Here is a 6,187-nt window from a genome sequence, read left to right as displayed (position 1 = left end):
AAAGCGGCAGCATTTAACCTTGCAGCTTATTGAGATCTACCTAGTGATGTCTCACTGCAAGGTCAGTTTTTTTTTAGGGTATTAGTGAACAGGTATCTAGCTTACCTGAAATCTGGATACATGACTGTACCAATTTCTATTTTTTTTAAATTTATTTATTTATGTAGTTCTCTGCTGTGGCAACCTACATGCATAATATATTCCCCTTGGAGGACCAATTGGTGCCAATACTGGCTTGTTTCCAGTGGCAAGTTAACGTTTTATCAAAGCCTCTGAAAGTGAAAGGTTTTGCTCAAATCTTTATACCCACACAATTAATGAAACTGTTCAGCCTGCTTAAAGCCCGTGTAAATTACTCCTTATTGTTTTACTATCTTTAAATTCTTATAAATTGATTTTATTTTTTCACTGCTCTAAGAATACAGAGCAAGATGCTGTTTTTATCGTTTTTACTTCGATGTACTTTTGTCTAATCTGTGCGCCGCTTTGAACATTGGAAAAGCGGGATTTTAAAAAAAAGATATTTCTAAGCAGTATTCCATCCAAGCATTTACTACATCTAGGTTTGCTTAGGTCCCATAAAAAAAAAAGGGGGGGGGGGAGAAAGAAAAGAGAGAAAATAAAAGAGCTAGATCATATGCCAGTATCTCACTGGATGTGTTGACGTAATTACTTTTGGGGATAGCTGGAAAATTTCAAGTGGAAACAGCCTAAATAACATGAGTCAGAATGCTGTTGGGGAGATGCGTCTTTGTAAGTGGACTTAGAACTGTAGGAATTAGAATTGGGCAGTTCTATAACATCTGTATTCAGTAAGGGACTGCTGTTATATTATTATGTAGGGGAGCTGACAAAGCGACTGATGTGTATTGGTTCCATTGTGTACCCAGACCCAGCTAGGGGGTGCTGTTGTGCACAGGTAGAACCTGATGTGCTCTAGAACACTCTTGCTGGTGCATTGTTATATATCTTCGTAATTCACTAATAGACTTTCTTGGCATCCCCGCTATGTAACTAAGTATACATAAAGTACATAAGGTGGACCATTACAGAGGATTCAGGCCATGGTTAATAGTGCTAAACCATGAATATTATCCCCCACCCTACCCCATAACAATCTTTCAGATAATGAAGAAATTGCTGATCTTCATATAATACGTTCAACAGAGGAGAAAAAACAAACCAATTTTTACTTTTGTTTTTATTTTCTTTAGAATATTTTAATATTGAAGCCCGAATTATTATTTTCAAGGGATTTGGAAGGGTAGAGAGCAAACATGTAGACAGAACAATTATTTTCCTTTAGTTTATATTCTTGTGATCAGTTACTTTTGTATGCAACGTTTTCTTTTCCTTTCCTTTTTTTTTTAAAAAAAGAAAGACGAACAGCACCATTGATGAAAGCATGATCCCTGATTTCTAAACCAAACACTGTCTCTTGAAAGGAACATAAAAGTTAAATGTTTCTTTTCACTCAGTCACATTTAGTCAGGTAATAAAGCAAGCATAACAGTAAACCGTAGCAATGCCATTGAAATCAACTCCTCCTTCTGAGAATGTGAAGAATTTGTCCTATGGGAATATATTTTTATTCTTTGGTAGAGGACTGAGAGGAGGTTTGTTTTTCGCTATATGTGGATGCAAAATATCCATGTATGGGAGGGATACCCTAACCCATACAAATGTATATTCCTCATGCAAGTCAGATATGGGTTGATTTTGCATTGCTCTTATCCTGGGCAGGAGAAATACTACCCTAAAAAGGCATTGAGTGGCTAGTGTCAAAGAGATGTAAACATTCAAAATACTGACAAATTAAAAATAACATATACAAAACCCAGTACCAAAAATGTCAATCGATTTAGGTATTTGTAAAGCAGAAAAAATAATAATTTTACAGCAGTACAAGAGAATTATGGCAACAAAGTAAAGCACTTTTCTTGTAACATTCATGAACAGTACAAATACAACAAAGTATTCTACAAGCTAAATTATCTTTTAACTATCAAATATAGTACAAAGCGAAATATGTGCTATAAAAGCAGCAGCTCCTTTAAATTAGACGAAAAATACTATTTTTGTTGGTTTTACAATGCAAAGTATGATGACTGAAGACAACAGGATTCCTCCCTTTAGACTCAGAAGCATTTAGCTACACAGGTCCGTGATAATCCACTGGAAAATATAATACCGGTAGGTCTTTCCCCCAGTGTTGTACAGAACAACTTCAACCAGACACAAAAAGTCACTCAGTGTCGAATTCATGGCATCACATAGGTGAGCTAAGATGATCCTGTTAGGTGGCATTTCTGAGCTTTTATGATGAGTGTTTATCCTGGGCCTTCACCATACTATGCAAAACCAGAGATTATAACAATTTCTCTGAAATAGTGTGCGTGTTTTTAAGAACTGCAGCATAAGGTCATTTCACTTTAGAAACTGCATTATAAAGCACCAATATGCACCAGTTTACAAGAAACTGAGCAAGAAAAATCCATGGTCCTGAAAATAGAATTCAGTAATTCACCCTGACAACACATACCACTTTAAAAAGGTAATCTATAGTACAGAGGAAATACATTTTTGCTTTATGGCTCAACCTTTCCCCCTGCTCCCTACCCCCAATTAATTAATTTCATGCACTAAACCATACAGGGTAAATGGAATACAAAATTAGGAATGTTCACTTCCTCAAACCTTTACATAATTTCAATAAAAGGACTATAAAGGGACTATAGGATTTGAGTTTAGAAAAGTATTGGCAGGAACACAAAATGCACATAGCAAATGCCCAAACATTATGTACAGACCTTAGAGATGTGTGGGTAAAAATATTAAGGTGGAAGAACACAATGGAGACCTTTAATCTCACTTTCAAAAAGTGCTGGAAACAATGCTGGGAAAACTGGAAAAAATATCAATTTTATTCTTTATAGATGGCTGGGGATATGTAAGCAATATTTCTCAACCAAGTTATTTTTGCATGGTTTGACACTAAAGATAGAAAGGGGGCCTAATACAATTTGCACATTATACCATCTCTTGTTTTAGATTATCCTTGATCAGCACTCCACTTACTGGGCTTTTCAGATTACATGGTAATTGTTTTTGTCAAGCTATGCCAGTAGTTTTACCCACTGCAACTACATTGTAAAGTGTGAATGACAGTGTTACATTTCCATATACCCACGCCTGAGAACCAAACAGACTGGGTTCCCAGATACATCTACACAGATACTGAAAAAAAAGATGGTGCACACCATGCATATTTGTTGCAACAAATACTGGTATACCCATAGCAGATGTGTCTGCCATATAAAATAATCCCATGTTGGAATGGGGAACATTTTTGTGAACATTTTTTCCTTCTGCAATTCATTCTATGCATAGCCAGGGCTAGATCAGCATGAAAGTCCTGCAACTACAAGCAGTGAAACCATCACTCCAGCAGAACTAGGTAGCACTGGTCCAGCTGCCCATTATGCCTATTCAAGCTGAGGACTTTCTTTGCCCTCAGTGACACCATCAAGTTGATAAATCTATCACCAGCATGTTCACTAGAGAAGTCCTCATTAACTGGGACCATGCTAATCTTTTAAGAAAAAAAAATCACTGAAATAGCAGCAAATTGTGGAAATAATAAATAGACCTGAAAAAGAAATATATATAGAAGGTTAGAAGATAGCTTTCACAGAGCTTGAGAAAATCACTTTTGGGAGGACTGGCAGCATGCATAATCTCTCATCTCTTATTCAAAAGAAACAGTTTCCCACAGCTATCCCCATGTTTGAGCAGCTTTCAAATAATGTTCCTTATTTCAACCTTTGTCTCATATCACCTCAGAATTCTACAGAGACAGCTTGAGATCTTCTGTATATATTTTTTAAAAATAGTATGTGAAGAGATGCAAGTGTTCTCTTTTCTTTGAAGAGCCCATAATTTTGATGAGGAGCAGGATGAATGTATTTAATAGTTAAATAGTGGAACAATGTGAAAAGACATGTGACACAAAGTGCTGGTGCAACATTCCCAACCATAACCATTCCTCTGCAAAGTTATCAGCTAAGTTGCATTCTCCTACCACCCATCCCTGCTATCTCTTCCATAGCTATACCATGTGCACTGATCTTGAGAGATCAGTGGCATGGCCCTGAAATTTAGTCAAAAATGTAGATAAAAAGACAAGGGAAACACAAAATTAACCAATCATTTGCTTTCTTCTAGACAAGGAACAATTATTGTAAGCCACTACTGCCACCATCAGGATGTTTCTAAATAGTAAACATAATTACAGATAGATGGAACATCAAAAAGCAGTGGCTGAAAAATTGGACAAAGATGTAAAAATATCTAGCACCATTTTTCAAAAGCCCCTTTTGAAGAACACTTTCTCATATGCTAAATAATTCAACTGCCACCATGCTACCCTCACATGTGCATACACACATCATGGGAGAAGTGACTTCCCTATCATTAGCCATATCTTTAGTGCCATATCCCTACTGTGAAACCACATCTGTGAGTTTAAAATTGGGTTAGCTGCAATCATGCAGAAAGCAGAGGGTGTGCATGGCATTTTTTATTTAAAAAAAAAAAACCAAAACAGATGCACAGGAGAAGGATGCCAAAATGCCCTTTGCCTGCTGCTCATCTCTCTCTCATACTCAAGATATGCACCCAAGCATTGTGGATTGCACAAAAACTTAACAAAATGGCAATGCTGGCTAAAACAGTGAGTTGTAGTTAAGCATGAAAAAATGAATTGTTTGTAAGCTCTAAGCTAGACGTAAAACCTAGTACCAAAGCTGAACAACATGAGTTTAGTAGGAGAGGTTGTGAGAGGGTAAGACAGAAATTTTAAGGCCCTTACCCACGTACCACTTTCGTTGTTAAAACAAGACATCAATGTGTTTAAGGAATAACCATATTTTAAACCATGCCTATCTGATACAACTACTTCCAGCTTGGCTCTTACTCCAACCTTAACGAAAGTACGACAAAACTTCTTTTTAATATTTTCTTAGCCATAACACAGATGTCCTCTGGAGAAAACAAAGCAGGCCCCCAAGACCTGAATCACAATCCTGGACATCTTTATCAAGAAGTAAGTCTCTGAGAATTTGAGGGGCCTTATTCTCAAACTAGAAGGTGTAGGACTGCAGCCATAAGTGCTTCACTTTCACTAGATTATGTCCGGACTTCTATGGTAAGCTTTTGAAACTACCAAGATGATGCTTTTCCATATATCACGCCTTAGTGTAATTAGAAGACCTTATTGTAGCTAAATCCTGTTGCCTGTGTTCATTTTGTTAAATAAAGAAAATACCCTGTGTTTATCAAATATAATCCAGTGTTGGTAGGCTTTAACTGAAATGGGATTTTATCCACTGTGTTCAATCATTATAGCAAATTCTATGTAAAAATCCTCTTAAACTCAATTAAATATGCAAGCACATGCTTATTTAACAACAGCTCTGTTTTGCCATTTTGAACATTAACAAAATATTTTTTCAAACATGTATTTTGAAAAAAGAAATCTCTTCAAGGGCATCTGAAAGTGCTGAAAATTTGTGTGTCATTTTTTCTTCTACAAAAGGAGTGCTTTTGATCTACAATATCCCATTGTATGACCAGTTCTGGTAAGACAATCATAATCATCTAGTCCTCCCATACTTTAGAGTATCAAAGCCATCTGTTTGCCATGAAAACAAAACAAGAATCCCATTAGACCTTTGGCTAAAGGAATGTAAATCCTCTCTATGCTAATCCATTAAAATAAGGGGGGCAGAGAAAGAAAGAGAGAGAGAGAGAGAGAGAGAGAGAGGATGGCAGATTTTAGATTAAATATGGTTTTATATGAACATAAACATAATTAACCAACAGTAGAACCTCTCTAAATGCTTGGACTAAATGTATTATTTAGTAACAAAATATGATAAAGCGCATATGGAACATCACTGTATATTTTAATTTGATGTTCATTTTTATCACCCTCATTACATCAACACTTTGGAATTTAAAAGAAAAGTCAATGCAGCACTGTTTATTCCAAACAATAAATTATTAGTATTGGGAGATTTTAGAACAGCACCTTGCTATTATAAATCTTTCAGGGGAAAGGGAAAGGATTTGCCTATTTTTTTTGCATGGGTTGCCAGGCATTAGGTTAGTCAGATTCTACTGTGTG

The 6,187-nt window shown here is 36.1% G+C and overlaps 1 protein-coding gene across 1 annotated transcript in view; it reads right to left on the bottom strand.

The window, feature by feature from the left end:
* Window positions 1–1,242: 1,242 nt before the first annotated feature.
* The window catches only part of ASXL3 (ASXL transcriptional regulator 3), a 157,228-nt gene continuing 152,283 nt past the window's right edge, over window positions 1,243–6,187 (bottom strand). Inside the window, exon 13 of the transcript XR_016280618.1 lies at window positions 1,243–3,649. The gene's annotated coding sequence lies outside the window, so the exon portion shown is untranslated. The remainder of the gene's footprint in view (window positions 3,650–6,187) is intronic.

Source organism: Sceloporus occidentalis, unplaced genomic scaffold (genome assembly GCF_023333645.1).
Source record: "Sceloporus occidentalis isolate IW3139 unplaced genomic scaffold, rSceOcc1.0.p SCAF_3, whole genome shotgun sequence".
Lineage (NCBI taxonomy): Eukaryota > Metazoa > Chordata > Lepidosauria > Squamata > Phrynosomatidae > Sceloporus > Sceloporus occidentalis.
This window is presented reverse-complemented; position numbering and strand designations above follow the sequence as displayed.